Raw genomic sequence first — 18,415 nt, 5'->3', positions numbered from 1 at the left:
AACCGGAGCCGACCGGGCTGTCCACGGGGAATCATCCACCCTCTCCCGGCGTAACTAAAGGTCACACAGCGAACAGCAGAGGTACGGCTTTTAAATGCACCGCTGCCCTTTAACGGCATCTGAGGCGGGACGCCAGTGCATTCTCCTCACACATGAACCTCACGCAGATGAGGAGAATACCACTGACAGCAGTTCAAAAGGGCAATCGGACAGATAATTCCGTCCAAATGCAAGCTCTTCATTGAGATTAATGACTCCAGCACCTCTCATATTTGATCAATGTTGTCACATGTTTCACTTGGGAAGTTTTGGCACTTCATGCTAAATTAATGCTAACTTGCTTATGTGAAGTTTTGAATGAGTTGAATGACGGGATGTGGGAGTTTTGCTTCATTACTTTGGAGCGGCAGTGGACTCTCACCATTTGCCTGGCTATGTCCATTGTGCGGAACAGGGTGATTTAGCCTCACAAATTTAAAGTTTACTCTTGTAGACATTGTGATTCATCAGCATCTTTTACCTTGACACTATTCATCGCTCGCTTCAGTCGGCAAGTGTTCTTCCACGACCGGTGCTTTGTGTCTCGCTGCACTTTTGTTTTTCGACTTTTTGGAGTCACTGTTTACTCAGTCAGTCGTTTCATCTGAAGAAGCAAAATCACTCCCAGTGCTAGCCAAGTGTGTTATTTGAAACCATTCGATTCTGTCATTTAGTAGTTAGCTTGTAGGGAGGTTGCTGAATTCCAACATGCTCATTTGAAGTTCTAAATAAGGTGAACAATGAGACCAGTTCAAGTGTGTTATTTGAAACCATTCGATTCTGTCATTTAGTAGTTAGCTTGTAGGGAGGTTGCTAAATGTCAACATGCTAATTTGAAGTTCTAAATAAGGTGAACAATGAGACCTGTTCAAGTGTGTTATTTGAAACCATTTGGTTCTGTCATTTAGTAGTTAGCTTGTAGGGAGGTTGCTGAATTCCAACATGCTCATTTGAAGTTCTAAATAAGGTGAACAATGAGACCTGTTCAAGTGTGTTATTTGCAACCATTCAATTCTGTCATTTAGTAGTTAGCTTGTAGCAATGTTGCTAAATGTCAACATGCTAATTTGAAGTTCGAAATAAGGTGAACAATGAGACCAGTTCAAGTGTGTTGATTTGAAACCATTCGGTTCTGTCATTTAGTACTTAGCTTGTAGCAATGTTGCTAAATGTCAACATGCTAATTTGAAGTTCTAAATAAGGTGAACAATGAGACCAGTTCAAGTGTGTTATTTGAAACCATTCGGTTCTGTCATTTAGTAGTTAGCTTGTAGCAATGTTGCTAAATGTCAACATGCTAATTTGAAGTTCTAAATAAGGTGAACAATGAGACCAGTTCAAGTGTGTTGATTTGAAACCATTCGGTTCTGTCATTTAGTAGTTAGCTTGTAGCAAGGTTGCTAAATGTCAACATGCTAAGTTGAAGTTCTAAATAGGGTGAACAATGAGACCAGTTCAAGTGTGTTATTTGAAACCATTCGATTCTGTCATTCAGTAGTTAAGCTTGTAGCAAGGTTGCAAGATGTCAACATGCTAATTTGAAGTTCTAAATAAGGTGAACAATGAGACCAGGTCAGTTATCCTCGTACTTTCCATATCCATGAGTAGCAGAAGTGACCAGACATCCTTTTTTTCCCCTAGACATGTCCAAAATAATATCTTCCAAAAGCCACACACCTCACCTTTGTTCACAAGCGCCATTCCCAAACATGGCTATTCATAATCTCAAAATGCGTACTCCCAATACATAGTCGCTGAAAATGCGCTATTGATCCTAAATTTGCATTGCTCTGTAAACAAGCCATTGTTAGCTGTGGCTGCTATGTTCATCTTAACCCTACGTAGCTGATCAATACTTACCAGTAGTGGTGCATGTAAAAATAACAACAGTTGGTTGACAAATGCGTCACGTGCGATGAGCAAAAAGCAAAGAAAATATCGAGGCATAATAAGAACATTACAACACGATTATGCCCAGCAATTACTTTAATTCACTCAAAACAACATTCGAATAAACTCCTACTTGATGTGCAGCCTGTCCAGTCCAAAACACTGTAATGAAACAGAACCTTCAAAGTTGTTCTGAAGTCATAAATTCAGAAAGTTAATCGCACAGTTGGACTTCATCAACTTTGCATAATAAGATATTAGGCCAATGTGACACAGATGTTGCCTTTAGTCACACTCGATTCTGTAAATGTCAGCGACTCATCACAAACGACAGTCCAGATGCTCTTCCATGGCGCCATTATCATCAGCGTCTACACCATCAATGCACAAATAATCATTAAAGCAGCAAGCAGCAATGGAGCCCTTTCACCCTTGTTTACAGAGCAAAGCCATCAAAATTATCAAACTTTGACCCCCCCCCAAAAAAAATTAAAACACCCTCTTTTCTGATAGACAAGTACCACCAATTTGGTGTTGATTGGTGAAACGGGTATTTAACTTTCAGAGTCTGTGATTGAGTTTTCCATTGCTGTCCTTGGGACCCTAAAATTCTGTTCATATGCCTCTCAAGCGGACCCCAAAGGCCGAGTTCATCAGTCTCACCGCCATTTTATGGCTCACCCTCAAAATGACAATCAAACGTTGACGCCATGCTCTGTCCACATTTGACAGTGAAATCGATCATATTAGTTATGATTAATTGTGATGAACTGGATGTACAATAAATACTTTGGAAATGAAATGTCTGAATTATGATATAATATTTAAAATACACTGCTGTGGCTTTTGCAATGACCTAGTCCAACTAAGTTACTTCAGTTACGTTCAGTTGAGCTCAACTGAACGTCATTGTGTTCAGCTGTTTTCGTATCAGATGGAAAATAATACGTCAACTGACTGGGACATGATTTAACATTGTTGATTTGTAATGTACTTTTGTGTGTGTGTGTGTTATATAGACTGCACGGAGATGCAAGAAGAAGAAGAAGAAGAAGAAGAAGAGGTCCTGCTGCAGTCAGGGAAAACATCTGCTCTTCATCAGGACCGATGAGCCAGTGAGGCCGCAAGCGAGCTGGCACAGATGGCGCTGAGGTCTCCGCACAATAGGCCTTGCCAACCATCGGCAGCGACGGCAGCCACCCGTACGCCCACAAGCGCGTGCGTACACTCAGGCACACACACGACTGCCCCTCGACACACACACACACACACCCATGTTGATATTTGGAAAGCTGAGAATTTAATGGGGAGTGGCATAAACTCTCTTACACAACTTGTGATCACACTGGATTCATCATAGTGGAATGCAGTGAGGCAGCATCAATTTTTTTTGCTGTTTCCTTCTAAAGTTACAAGAAATATTTGTTTTTGGTCCTCCGGCCTTCCGTCTACCATTTTCAGAGTGGCTCTGGGTATCTGGCCTATTCCAGCTGTCTTCGGACAGCGGGGGGACACCCTGAACTGGTTGCCATCCAATCGCAGGTCACATATAGACGAACAACCATCCGTGCTCACACTCATGCCTAGGGACAGTTTAGAGTGTTTCATTGATCTGCCACGTATGTTTTTGGAAATATGGGAGGAAACCGGAGTACCCAGAGAAAACCCGCGCCGACACTGTAGCTCACATGAAGCAACTGCTAACATCAGGGTTGATATTGGAGTGCCTCTAAAACATCAACAGCATACTAAGAAGCCTCATGAAGAACTCCATGAATCTTTGAAAGACAACGCCGATGCCAGTTGCACCGGTGAACATCAAATGTGACATAGTTCACGGAGCCGCTTTGTCCCTGCTGCACTTCTGCATAGGCCCGAAGCCCCTCAGCGACACCGGAACACAGAGCGGCTTCGGGTATCTGTTCAGAAGTGGAACAATCGCCCACCTCCACAACACGGGATGACATCGAGCCATTTGCAATCTCGACCAGAGGGAAGAAGATCAAAACGAAAGGGATTGACACTACCTGAAGGCCACATAACAGATGTGCACAACAGCGAGCAACACCTTGGAATACCACAGGCAAATGGCAACCATCAGGAGGCAAAGGTCAGCCGCAGCTAAATAGCGAGAGGCGGCTCCTGAGGAGTCGGCTGAATGGCAAGAACAAAATCCAGACTAATAACACCTTTACTGTACCAATAATTACTGGAGATTGCATGTTCTCCCCGTACCTGCGTGGGTTTTCTCCGGGTATTCCGGTTTCCTCCCATATTCCAAAAAAACCTGCACGGTACGTTAATTGAAGACTTTGGATTGTTCCTAGGTGTGATTGTGAGAACGGCTGTTGTCTGTGTGAGCCCTGCGAATGACTGACAGCCAACCCCGTACCTGCGTGGGTTTTCTCCGGGTATTCCGGTTTCCTCCCACATTCCAAAAAAACTGCACGGTACGTTAATTGAAGACTTTGGATTGTTCCTAGGTGTGATTGTGAGAACGGCTGTTGTCTGTGTGAGCCCTGCGAATGACTGACATCCATCCCCGTACCTGCGTGGGTATTCCCCGGGTATTCCGATTTCCTCCCACATTCCAAAAAACCTGCATGGTACATTAATTGAAGACTTTGGATTGTTCCTAGGTGTGATTGTGAGAACGGCTGTTGTCTGTGTGAGCCCTGCGAATGACTGACAGCCATCCCCGTACCTGCATGGGTTTTCTCCGGATATTCCGGTTTCCTCCCATATTCCAAAAAAACCTGCACGGTACATTAATTGAAGACTTTGGATTGTTCCTAGGTGTGATTGTGAGAACGGCTGTTGTCTGTGTGAGCCCTGCGAATGACTGACAGGCATCCCCGTACCTGCGTGGGTTTTCTCCGGGTATTCCGGTTTCCTCCCACATTCCAAAAAAACTGCACGGTACATTAATTGAAGACTTTGGATTGTTCCTAGGTGTGAGTGTGAGAACGGCTGTTGTCTGTGTGAGCCCTGCGAATGACTGACAGCCATCCCCGTACCTGCGTGGGTTTTCTCCGGGTATTCCGTTTTCCTCCCACATTCCAAAAAACTGCACGGTACGTTAATTGAAGACTTTGGATTGTTCCTAGGTGTGATTGTGAGAACGGCTGTTGTCTGTGTGAGCCCCGCGAATGACTGACAGCCATCCCCGTACCTGCGTGGGTTTTCCCCGGGTATTCCGATTTCCTCCCACATTCCAAAAAACCTGCATGGTACGTTAATTGAAGACTTTGGATTGTTCCTAGGTGTGATTGTGAGAACGGCTGTTGTCTGTGTGAGCCCTGCGAATGACTGACAGCCATCCCCGTACCTGTGTGGGTTTTCTCCGGGTATTCCGGTTTCCTCCCACATTCCAAAGAACCGGCACGGTACGTTAATAGACGACTTTGGATTGTTCCTAGGTGTGATTGTGAGAACGGCTGTTGTCTGTGTGAGCCCCGCGAATGACTGACAGCCAGTTCAGGGTGGTGTAGGCTCCATCAAACCCGTGACGCTGACGAGGAGAAATGGCTCAGATAATGGATGGATGGATGGCTTTATATATACATGTCTATTTTTAAAAGTATATGTCTTCTGTGTAAATTCAAACTCATACAAACAGCGAATACGAGCGAAGCCGGGAGGATAGAGTCCAGGCGGGATTTGCGCCAAAGCCGCCGCAGCCAAAGCACTGGAAAAGTTCCTGAATGACGGCACAAATCCGTACGATGACAAATAACCGCTTTGAAGTCCCACCGCGGCGAATAGGATCCCATTTGGCTATTTTGAAATAAGACGAGGGGAGCTTAAAACTAAACGAAAAATCACAGAGCCCTCCACTGTGTCACCGTTCTGGTTTTAGTCGTGTTGAAGCTGCGAGCAAAAGAGGCGGACGTATGCTTATCTAAATAAGAGGGTCACGCCTGTTAATTTTGATACTTTCCTGCAACAATACCGGCCTTGACAAGCCGTCCGAGGGACTAATGCGAACAATAACGCCAGCTTCCCTCCCATCATGCATCGCTATTCTGCCCGCGTGCAGGTGCAGGCATAAACTTAGCAAGGCGCCGCGGCAGCCTCAAATTGAAATGGACTTGCAGAGAAATGAGCAATTTCCCAGTGGAAGGATTGCAAAGTTGGCGAGGCCGTCGCCGCCTGACCTGTCATCAATCACCTTGCGGTGCGCCCCGAAAGCCGCAAAGGCTGCCGGGAGGCGCAGTCGCACTCGGGAGACACAACCACCTGAACGCTCACATGGCTCAATAGTTGCATTTCATTTGTTCTTTCACCTGAATCACTTTGCTTTGGTAATCACTCTGTACTTAAAAATGCATCATGTGGCTGACAGAGACGTGTGAAAAAAAATTATGCAGAACACGATAAACATCAGTCAAAAAAGAGAATGTTTGGCCGTTATTTATTTATTTTGACAAAAGAAGGTTACACCATTTCATTTTGACTGTGGTAAGCAAGTGCCATTGACTGGGTAAAAAAAAATAGCTGAAGGACTTTTCATTTGAAATTATGTAAAAGTCACAAAATTTGGAGAAACAATACTAAAAAATCATACCATAGCAACAAAAGACAAAGCAAAAAAAAAAAACAATAATCATAAAGAAAATTATTTTTTATTGTTTGTTTTTAAGAGACATTAAAGATAATAATGGGCGGCCCGGTAGTCCAGTGGTTAGCACGTCGGCTTCACAGTGCAGAGGTACCGGGTTCGATTCCAGCTCCGGCCTCCCTGTGTGAAGTTTGCATGTTCTCCCCGGGCCTGCGTGGGTTTTCTCCGGGTGCTCCGGTTTCCTCCCACTTTCCAAAAACATGCGTGGCAGGCTGATTGAACTAAATTGTCCCTACGTGTGAGTGTGAGTGCGCATGGTTGTTCGTTTCTGTGTGCCCTGCGATTGGCTGGCAACCGATTCAGGGTGTCCCCCGCCTGCTGCCCGAAGACAGCTGGGATAGGCTCCAGCACCCCCCCCCCCCCCCCGACCCTAGTGAGGATCAAGCGGCTCGGAAGATGAATGAATGAATGAATAAAGATAATAATTGTACCGCAACTAGATATTAAAATTGACTCGAGGGATCGTTTTATTTTCTGTGAAAAAGGAAAAGATAGATGAAAAATTTCTCACAGATGTTTAATATACAAAAAGATTTGAAGATCCACCAAAAACACCAAACACAACACAAAAAAAAACAATTTCACGCAAGCATTTTTCTTGTTTTTAAGTCAGACACAAAATTTTGATTTTAAACAAATCAAATAATTCACTGTTTGTTATTGTATTTAACTTTGGTTAAATGAAATGTATAATACATCAATTAAAATCGACTTGTGATGATGAACAGTAGAAATCGTTTGCATGCAACAAAATAACTTTGATGATATTTCATGATTTTGGATATAAAGTAAAAAAAAACAACAACTAAACTTGTTTTTGGATAACATTAAAATAACACAAAAACACCTCCAAAAGAGTGTATCATCAATTAATGTTCTATACACAAGATTTCAATTGAAGAGCAAACATATGCACTTTAACAACCTTAAACACGTTTTTACAGGGGATGCAATGGAAAAAAATACTTTCTTTCTTTTTTTTTTCCGGTGTGTGAAAAGAGATTTGCGTGCTACATCAGCATCGGAAACCACAACCACACAGTGGCAATGAATTCGCTTTACCAGTGCCAAGACAACTTGAACTGTAAATTCATTGTTGAGTCTCCCCAGGTAGCATTAAAGCTATTGTACATGGGAGGCTAAGTTGCCGATTCCGCTTCCTGAACCAGAGCCCGAGTCTTGAAATGAACCTCACTTGGCAGCTTTTTTCTTCTTCTTCTTCTGAACCACGCTAGTGGTGCCAAATCTCTTTCTGACAGCCTGCCAGCGTAGTTCATGTCATTCACATCCAGACGCCCGCAAGCCGGGAAAGCACTGAGAGTCGAGAAGCCGCAATTTCACGGAGCGTAGAGGAGATTTTAAAGCGGCAAACTGGACTTTGTGTCGTGTTTTTTTTTTTTTTTTAACTGTATGAGAATATCGTGTCTCATTGCAGCCGTCATGAAACTGATATGTGTACCTTAAGTGGTCCGACAAAAAAACATTTAAGAAATAATGCCTGCCAGGAAGTCTGCTATTTTGAAGCGGCCATTTTTGGGTCATTTTGCCAATTTTGTTCAAAAGGTTCCCCACTGTTTTTTTTTTTGTTGTTTTTTTTTTTCAGTTGCACTTATAGCAAGTTGAAATTGGGTTAATGAGTTTATACTAAATAGACTCACAAAAAAGTCTCAGGAACCTGTCATATGGATTTAAAGTGTGCAATTTTAAGTTAGATTTGGCTATTTTTTTCAAACAATATATTCTGTAACAGTTTTTAGGAAAGTTGGTTTCACTTGGCAGCATATTTGATAGCCAGATCTTTAATAAATACACCCAGGAATAAGTGTAAAAGAAAAAAAAAATCAAATAAAAAAGTGAAAGGAAGTGGCCATTTTAAATGCAAAAATGCAAAGCTTGTTTTGAAAAATGAGCCCACAAAGCATTTTTACCTCACAAGTTTTTTTTTTTTTAATTTGGAAGGTGCCTTTTCATGAATAGAGTGATAAAAAGCCATGCTTGATAAGACAAAGGAACTCCACCATTTCCGTTTTAAGACAAGATAAGATAAGATAATCTTTATTTGTCCCACACTGGGGAAAATTTGCAGTCTACAGTTTTAAGTGACTGATTTAGAGCAAAAGTTCAAGTGGTGACTCGATACACCCTGTGCGATAACCAAAAGCCACATCATGATATACCCTTACAAAAGTGGACTGAAGTGAACTGCTGAAATATGACGATTGATGCAGGAGGGAGACAAACAAAAACCCACCAGCTCACGCAGGGGAGTGGTCCTGTGACAAGTAGTACGTTACCCTCGTGACATTTTGCCAGCCAAACCAAACGTGGAGCTTTATTCTGAATTTTTCAAGCTGCAGTTGGAGGTTTTATGACTTATTGTTGGCATTTGGAACTCCAAGTTGAAAAGGACAGGAGAGAAAATTGCGAGCAATACATCATTGCCAAACGTCACGAGTGAACCTTTTCGTTTTTTTTTATCCATGAAACGCGGCGTAGTGTAGTTCTGATAGCAAACTGCTGTGTTGGCTCGTGTTATTTAATGGATGACTCCATGTCCTACTTTCCCAGTCTTGATGAACAGGGACGTTGTGTCGGTCGACAACAACAACTACACAATGCCCGTGTTGGGATCCCACAGGGCATTTGTCTGAATTAATGTGTTTGACTCACACAGTGTTCCTGACCTCAGAGGAGGAACAAGCACTTTTTTTTTTTAACTTGTACTAATGGTGACTTTGCAGCACTGGCTGACAATTCTTTTCGCTTTACGATTTATCATGTGGCAAGAACAAACACCAAGAGAAGCGATTGTGTGACCAAACTTTGAATGGATTTAGCGTAAATCATTTCTTGGCCTGGAGCGCTCTGTTGAGCTTGTTCCGGTCATGGGCATCAACCCCAAAATTTGGTTCAGTAGTGCCCCCTGGGATTTGGTGTGAAAATTCAGCCTCTGAAGCAAGTTTGACTGAACTACTATATGTAAAATTTGGTGGAAATATAACACAGGAAGTGTTCCGTTTTGACGCAAAGTAGCCATGTAATGGTACCGTAATTTTGGTCATTCTATTTCACAGAAATCACCTCTGAGATTTTTCAAAATAGAGCCGTGACGCTATTTTCCATCCATCCATTAATCCATCATCTACCGCTTATCCGGGGCCGGGTCACGGGGGCAACAACTTAAGCAGGGAAGCCCAGACTTCCCTCTCCCTAGCTACTTCTTCCAGCTCTCCCCGGGGGATCCCGAGTCGTTCCCAGGCAAGCTGGGTGACATAGTCTCTCCAGCGTGTCCTAGGTCTTCCTCGGGGTCTCCTCCCGGTGGGACATGACCGGAACACCTCACCAGGAAGGCGCTCAGGAGGCATCCGAATCAGATGCCCAAGCCACCTCATCTGGCTCCTCTCGATGTGGAGGAGAAGCGGCTCGACTCGGAGCCCCTCCCGGATGACTGAGCTTCTCACCTTATCTCTAAGGGAGAGCCCGGACACCCTGCGGAGAAAACTCATTTCAGCCGGGATCCGGGATCTCGTTCTTTCGGTCACGACCCATAGCACGCTATTTTCATTTACCGAAATTTGCTAGGCATCACTATCATAGCAGACCCACAAAAAAGTCTCAAGAAGCCATTCCTGAAAAGACACGTGGAGTTTGCTATTTTGATATGAAGCAAACATTTGAGGTCCCTTTCGACCTTTTTATTGAACAATTCAGTCCCCAGTGTCAGTTTTGACTTTGCAACATGAAATTTGGAAGGCATGGCTGTCTTGAATAGACCCACACAAAATGATGAAAAAGCCGTGCCTGTAAAGACGTCACCAGTTTGTTTTCGAGAAGCCAATTTCGGGAAATTATCACCATTTCATTTCATTCATAATATGTCTTTACAACATCACATCCTTGAAGTCTGTTAATTTTGCAACATAACATTTCACCTGCTTGTCTATCATAAATGTACCACCATATCATTTGACGGAAAACTCCCGTCCTGAAATGAGTTTCCCGAAGCAACCTGAACCATCTATCAGGCCCTCAAAAAGCCTCAAAATAAATAATTGAAATTTAAAGTGGACATTTAAGTGATTTGGCTCCAAACTCTGCACTAAAATTCTTGAAAAAAATTCAGCCCCCAAAGCCAGTTTCAATTAGCAACATAAGGATTGTTTGTAATGTCTTCATATGAAGCAGCCATTTTAGATTTGTTTTGGCCATTTTTTAAGGCAATATTCACGGTGCAACATGAAATTCGACCCGCATTAAAATCTTAAGGACCCACTTCTGAAAAGCAACAAGGAGTAATTTTCGGACCTTTTTCGTTCCTCCGTCATTTTGGATTTGATGCCAGGAATTCTCAGCCACCCTGACAAATTAAAGTCGCCACTGATTTTCCCTGAGCAGAGGTGTGCTCTGTTGCGAATGCATCTCATCAACCGCAGACCTCCTCGTTATTCGGCCGGCGTCTTCCCATCTGGCAGTCATTCAGCTCACTTCGGAGCTCAATCGTGTTAAAAAGGGCAGAAGGCGGTGCAGGAGGTGAGCAGTGACTTTGACAAAGACGCGCGCCAGCTCACGGTTGCACCCCCCTCTACCCCCCCAGCACTGATCCGCACTCGATTGGGCACTTCGCATACCGCCGCCGGCCGGCCGTTAAATACACGCCACGTTCAGCTGACATTTCCTCAAGGTTGCTCTCTGATCGCTGGCATACTTGGGGAATCGTTGTGGACCCGTCGCGCGATGGCGATTTGCGGCCTGATTGGTCGCCTATGATGCAATTCAAATGTCTTGGCTTTGTACAAATGGAAAGCGGGCGGGTGACCTTGACTGGACTTTTCTCCTGAGGCTCCTTTTTTTTCTTTTTTAAAACAAGTCGCCTTGACTTGATTAGTCGCATTTTTTTCGGGAACGTGAGGGTTCAAGGTTATTGTCCCATTTGGACTTTGGCCAGATTTGTAGTTCATTCATTCATTCATTCATTCATTCATTCATTCATCTTCCGTACCGCTTGATCCTCACTAGGGTCGCGGGGGGTGCCGGAGCCCATCCCAGCCGTCTCCGGGCAGTAGGCGGGGGACACCCTGAATCGGTTGCCAGCCAATCGCAGGGCACACAGAAACAAACAACCATTCGCACTCACACTCATACCTAGGCACAATTTAGAGTGTTCAATCAGCCTGCCACGCATGTTTTTGGAATGTGGGAGGAAACCGGAGCACCCGGAGAAAACCCACGCAGGCCCGGGGAGAACATGCAAACTCCACACAGGGAGGCCGGAGCTGGAATCGAACCCGGTACCTCTGCACTGTGAAGCCGACGTGCTAACCACTGGACTACCGGGCCGTCCCAGATTTGTAGTAATTTGTCAAATTATTCCATACAATAGTGAATCCTCGCTTTTGGACGAGGCCCTCACAGAGGTTGAGAAAAAATTTTTTTTTAAAAACTGGTTTGTTCAACCCTGGTCACAGGTCCCTTAAAAAAAACGTGTTTAAAAAAAGAGGCCATCGGCTGGGGTTTGCAGCAACTATTTATTTTGGTTTTTGTACTTTTTAGTTGGTGCCTCCGAGTTTTTTTGGACCCCGACCTGAAATCATAACCCTTTTTTGAGAACACAACCCTGGCTTGAAACAGTAACTCACGTTTAAAATCCTGAGCCTGTCTTGAAATCTTATTTTAAAACATAACCCCATTTGAAATGGTACTCTTGAAAATTGGACTTCAAACTTTACCCTTTTTTGGGAACCCTATTTTGAAACCATACCCCTGAGCTGAAACCAAGACCGTGTCTTGAATAGCTTGCTTAAAACCCAACCCTCTATCAAACTTTTGAATCTTAAATATTTCAAAATAATGTTGGAAATGCTGACATTCACTTGAAACCCTACTTTAAAACCCTACCCCTATCTTGAGGCACTACTTTCAACCTTAACCCTGTCTTGGAAGGCCTTGTTTGAAACCCCAAACATGTCAAGTCAAGACAACAGTATTTATAGAGTACTTCCAAACAGCCATTGCTGTACATGGAGCAATTTAACATACACAATAAACAGTAAAACAAATAATAAAGGCGGTAGAAAGCACCAAACAGTAAAATCAAGAACAAATCTAAGTCATGCTGAGTCGAATGCCAAAGAATACAAGTGAGTTTTGAGGAGGGCTTTGAAGAAGTCCCGAAAGCCTCCATTGAAACCAAAACCTCAGTTTGGAGCCATGCAACTTGAAATCAGAACTTTAATGCTTCCTTGATAGCGACTTGAAAATCATAACCCTGGTTTCGAAACTCTAACCCTATCTTCCATATCCTTCCATATCCTTCTTTGAAACCCTAAACCCGACTTGTTGGTCCGCGCCTCTAGCTCTGAACTGGAATTTGAAACTCCAGCCATAATATAAAATCCGACTAGGACATCCGAAGCGTCGTTTGAAACCCTAACTCTCAAAATTCTGAACAAAATTCTCTTGTACAACCATAACCTTCGCTGAACACAAATCACACGCAATTGCTCGGAAATACTTGAAACCTTCCAACTATCAAGCATGAAACAACAGACAAAGACTTCAAGCTCTTTCCGTCTTTGTTGCCCAAGAAAGGTAAGCGCTCATCCTGCGGCTGCATCATTCTTTTTCTTGATATGAATTATAAAGACGCCGGAGCTCATCTTTCTTCTTCTTTCGTTCTCCTTCAATGCACTTGAACGCTTTGGGGGGGCCGGTCGGCTCGCTATTTGTCGTTCTGTCTGTCAGGCGCTCTTCTACCTTTGTTGTGGTCCCTGTCTTCTGTGCGGGAGACAGCCACGGCGGTCCTCCTGTCCTCCTGCCCACCCCCCTCCCCCCGCCCCAGGTCCCACCTCCACCTGCTATCTACTACTTAAGGGCATCCACAAAGTACCCTGCGGCTGCCGGCATTGACAGGCGGCGATAAGAAAAGCGACAGGCTCAGAGGCGTATTTTTTTTCCCCTTCTTGTGTTTACAACGCGCGGCCTTTTCTCTTCTCGGGTGATGTCGAGACAAGCCGGCGAATGCGAGCCGTTAATAATAAATGGCGGCGAGTTGCGGCTCTCGAGGCAACAGGACATCGGGGCGGCTTTGAGAGCCTACGCAACCGAATCGTCACCGCCACCAACGCGCCGTAGCCTGCAACTCGCTCACCTCTGCACCTCCTGTCGAGGAAACCAAAGAGACAAAAGTGGGAATATTTCGACTACCCGCGTTTCGTTTGACCCCGCCGGCTTGAACCCAAACATTAGAAGCACCAAGCCGTGTTTCAAACTCCCACCAGGAGGTCGTGTTTAAAATAATTCATCAGTCTTCAAATTCAAACCAGAACGCGGGCATGAAAACCAATTTGAAAGCAAACTCTCTTCTCGAAACACAACTTTTAAAGCCCAAACTCTGTCTTGACGCCCTACTTTCAAACACATGCCCTTGTTTGGAACCATATCTTAATTTCTAGGGGGCTTGAAGGTCCGATTTGAAACCCAAAGACTGACTCATTCATTGCTGATACTTTTGAACTTGAAAACCTGACGCATGATAAACTATCCATGGTTTGAAATTCTAAATCCAAAACCCGAGTTCGAAATTTACTTTGAATTTGTCATGTTCCTGTCCTTGGCCTGGCCACCAGGTGGCAGACTGAGCAGACTTTCTGGCTGCACACCTGCTGCCAATCTCTCAAAAAATTAAGGACCTGTGTATTTAAGGACCAACAATCTGTCTTCTGGTTGTCGGAATATTGTTTATGCCTCGTCATGTTTCGCTTTTGAACTCTCGGTACCAATGGCTTTGTAAGTATTGGATTTTTTTTTTGTGAATTGTCTTTCTCTTGCGTTTATTTTGATTCATTGTTTTTGTTTGTCTTCGCAATCCTTATTTTCCTCCCTTGGCTTTTGTGCAAGCGCTTTTTGTTGTTCGTTTTTTGTGCCCTCTGGTCCTTGTTTTGACCAGCGCTTTGTTACTACTTTGTTGATGCGAATTTTTGTACATTAAATATTTTTTGCTTCGGAGAGCCTGTCTGGCGTCTACGCTTTTGGGTTCTAAACCTTGATGCGGTTAGACCGAATCGTGACAGAATCACCAAACCCTTGTATCAAAATTGCCCTTGAAAGTCTACTTTGGGCACCTCACACTCCGCCATCACCTCCCGTGTGGCCCTTTCACTCCCCTCCCGACCCAAAGTTTGTTTGCTCGTTACTTCTTCGTCTTTATTAGCTCGCCTTTTATGCGCCGCCGACATTTTTCATTACACCGCCTCCGATGCAGCAGCCTGGCACGAGCCTCCTGAGTTGTTTCAATATGGATAATGTTCCTCTGGGGTTCCCCGGTATCGACGCCGACTGTTAGGATGAATCGGCGTCGAGCTAATAGACTTGAGGAGTTTACACGCCGCTCCGTCCTGTTGTTATTGAGCGTTTGATATTGGCGGGAGAGTAAAAGTGCTGCAGGAAGTAATAGAGTGTGCTCGCGATGGCTCCCCGGGGCCGTGGGAGGCAATCATCTGGCTAAATGAGAGCGAGAGCGGGAGACAATTGACGGCTGACAAATGGCCGATTTTCAAAGTGTTCTTCCAACACTTCTTCTTTTATTGAGTCACTTTTTGTTTCTTTTGTGCTTTCTTTTGTTTTTTTTTGTCCATTAAATCTGCCCACCTCTCTGACCTGAAAGAATTAATAAACCCGAACAACCGAAATAATGGAATCTAATCCTGACCCTGAATTTGACTTTGAAACCCAAACTCTTGTTTGGACCCACGAGCCTGTCTTGAAAGTTTCCTCGCAAAGCCCAACATGTCTTTAAATTCAAAGTGTTGAGCCACTGTTTCAATCAAAATTGACAACAGGTTCTTTGACCGAACCAAAACACAACTGAGGTCATTGTTTTTGGCAATAAAGAATTTGGATGTTGCTGTTACTAAACACATGGGCGGCCCGGTAGTCCAGTGGTTAGCACGTCGGCTTCACAGTGCGGAGGTACCGGGTTCGATTCTAGCTCCGGCCTCCCTGTGTGGAGTTTGCATGTTCTCCCCGGGCCTGCGTGGGTTTTCTCCGGGTGTTCCGGTTTCCTCCCACATTCCAAAAACATGGCAAGCTGATTGGATGCTCTAAATTGTCTAAGTTGTGAATGTGAGTGTGGATGGTTGTTCGTCTCTGTGTGCCCTGTGATTGGCTGGCAACTGATTCAGGGTTTCCCCCGCCTACTGCCTGAAGACGGCTGGGATAGGCTCCAGCACCCCCCCCCCCCCCGCGACCCTAGTGAGGATTAAGCGGTTCAGAAAATGGATGGATGGATGGATGGAAAACACTTTTTAAAAACCAAAGACCAAGTCCCAAAATCTTGTCCCCAAATTACCGATGGACACACATAAATGGAAATTGAATTCCAGGTTGCACTAATGTTAACTAATTTTAATTTTTTTAATGCAGATTATATTTGTCCCCCACATGTCTTTTACAAAATTTCTCACTTGACACGAATCATTCCGATAATTCGTACTAATTACGTACTACGTACTAATAATTACTTCCGTAATTTCCTACTTGCCTTTTTTTCTTTAGGCTTTGGTACCTTTGTGTGGCTTTTTCCAGCACTGGATTAGAAAAAATAAAAATTCAACAAGTGAGGTTCGCCGAATGACCAAGGTCAACTTTCACAGGGAAAATAAAAATACAACTATGTGGAGGTTGGCTGTACACTCAAATACCGTCAAAGAAATATGATGGATGACACATTTACTTGCACAATTATTATGCATGAGTTGACCGAAAGGGAAAAATTAAGTGCACTTTCTAACGACATCATTTCGTGGGTCAGCCAATCCATCCTCGACCCGCGTTCTACCCACCTGTGTGACAAACGCGTCCGCTTGCGAGCACTCCGTGACACGGATGTCCGTCATAAACTTTGAAACCGGTCTCCCGTCTGATTTATGACGCCGGAGAGCACTTTGAAAAAGTCAAACGCGGCCCCACAAATGAATATCACCCAGACCCATTTATTACCCTTCCTGGCCTTTCAATCTCATCTATTATTCATTATACAATCATTTAACCAGGCGCTGTGATGACTTCAATGTTTAATGCGGGGCCGTAATCAATACGGTCCGAAGCCCTCTTGAGTGGATGGGGGGTCAATTGCGTGCGGTTACAGTAAATGATGGTCTAAGTTTAAATAGTCCCACTTTTTGGAAACAAAAAAATAACTAATAAAATAACCAAACCACATATCACTGATGTAGTCGGGGTTTCAAATTTTGTTCGTAACAAATGGAAAAGGGACACGGAAATGTGTTTATTCATTTTTTTATTCATTCATCTTTGAAGTCAAGATGGCGCCCGAGTAGGCAGCCGTCAGCAAGTGCTCTCATGAGCCTTGCTTTTTTTGTTGTTCTTGTGTTTCTTTTGTCACTTTGTGTTTGTTGTTACGTCGTGTGGACTTGATGTGGACCTTTTTCAGCATTTTTTGGCCACGACATTCATCAAGGAGGAGACTCTGTGCTTGGTGGTTGCGCCTTCTCGGCAGGATGGGTATACCAGCACTGTTTTTGACTGGAGGAATGTCGGCGCCATTTGACTGTCGTTGCTGGACAGTCCCGGGGCGCTTGTGTCTTGCGCCTGTAATGGGCAGCATTTTTCACAGCCCCGCTTTGTTCAGCGGAGAGATCGGTGCTGTTGAACGGTCTACGGCTGGATGGATGGAGGTCTTGAGGAGCCGACGATGAGAAGAAAGGAGCGTTGGCGCGGAGTGCCGATGCGGATCTGGAGCTGGGAGTCGCGGGTTGGAGTTTGAAGCGGATTATGTGGGACAGGAGAAGTGAACTAATCTCTTTTCGTCAATGGACGCTACAGCTTTGTGTTTGCTTTCAAAACTTTGCTTGTAGCAGACATGTGCACATTTTCAAGATGATGTCTCTGATCCACTGGTGAAAGGACACTTTGATCCTCTCCTCTTTCATCTATAACTGCTTCAGACAACAAAGTGTATGCAGAAAAGTGGTGAAGATTGCACGACTGTCTCTGTCCTATGTGTTGTCTTGTGTTATTTTTGTTATTTTGACTTAAAAATGGCGCCGCGAGAGTGGCTGCCTTTCCAGCAGCTCCTATTTTTTTGTTGTTCTACTTCTTCCTTTCATAACTTTGCTGCTGTGAATCTGGAATTTCTCCATTGCGAGACTAATAAAGGTTTTCTTAATTTTTCCCGGTCAAATCCGATGTTTGTCAAGTCATCTGCGGCTTGGCGGTTTGCCACCAGGGTGAAGCAATATCAAAACCTGAACTGTGCAAAATAATACTGGAGCCAAGTCAGAACGCAGACGGCAAACTGCTTACAAACAAACTAGCAAGAGGAACAAAAATCAGACACAACCTCACAGTTTGAAACGCTAATCCTGGCTTCAAACGCTAATCCCGTTTTTAAATCCTACTTTTGACACAGGAACACTGTCTTGCCATGCTAATCTTTGGTAAAGACCCCAAATGATGGCCTCAAACCTGAACTTGAAACCCTAACCCTGAGCTAAAATTGAAAGCCTTCCGTCGGCTTCCATCTTTGAATCCCTACTCCCGCATTCAAAGCCCAACATCAATCCCTTACCCTGACTTCTTCTCTCTTCTTTCGGACCTTATCACCTTCTTTTAACATCTTTCCTTGTTTCGCCGTAATTAACGCTTTGACATCGTTACTGCTTGAGCCTTTTAAGACCAAGTCACTGGACCGAGGATGCCCCGCCCCCTTCTTTCGCCTCATGTCTGATCCGCTTGACCACAATTATCAACGCTGCCGGAGGCGAGTTCACACGTGAATTTTAATGACGAGAGCCCCGCCGACGGCACACGTCGGCAATTACGGTTCCCCAACACACACATACACAC

The 18,415-nt window shown here is 44.2% G+C and overlaps 2 long non-coding RNA genes across 2 annotated transcripts in view; both read left to right on the top strand.

Annotated features, from left to right (window-relative positions):
* LOC127598993 (uncharacterized) lies at positions 1 to 1,019 on the top strand. The gene is made up of 2 exons (XR_007961986.1): positions 1 to 772; positions 890 to 1,019. It is a non-coding gene; the product is annotated as an uncharacterized LOC127598993 (long non-coding RNA).
* Positions 1,020 to 1,806: 787 nt separating this feature from the next.
* The window catches only part of LOC127598979 (uncharacterized), a 43,314-nt gene continuing 26,705 nt past the window's right edge, over positions 1,807 to 18,415 (top strand). Inside the window, exon 1 of the long non-coding RNA XR_007961970.1 lies at positions 1,807 to 3,147. This is a non-coding gene — a long non-coding RNA (uncharacterized LOC127598979). The remainder of the gene's footprint in view (positions 3,148 to 18,415) is intronic.

This window comes from Hippocampus zosterae, chromosome 4 (assembly GCF_025434085.1).
Source record: "Hippocampus zosterae strain Florida chromosome 4, ASM2543408v3, whole genome shotgun sequence".
In the NCBI taxonomy this organism is placed as follows: Eukaryota; Metazoa; Chordata; class Actinopteri; order Syngnathiformes; family Syngnathidae; genus Hippocampus; species Hippocampus zosterae.
This window is presented reverse-complemented; position numbering and strand designations above follow the sequence as displayed.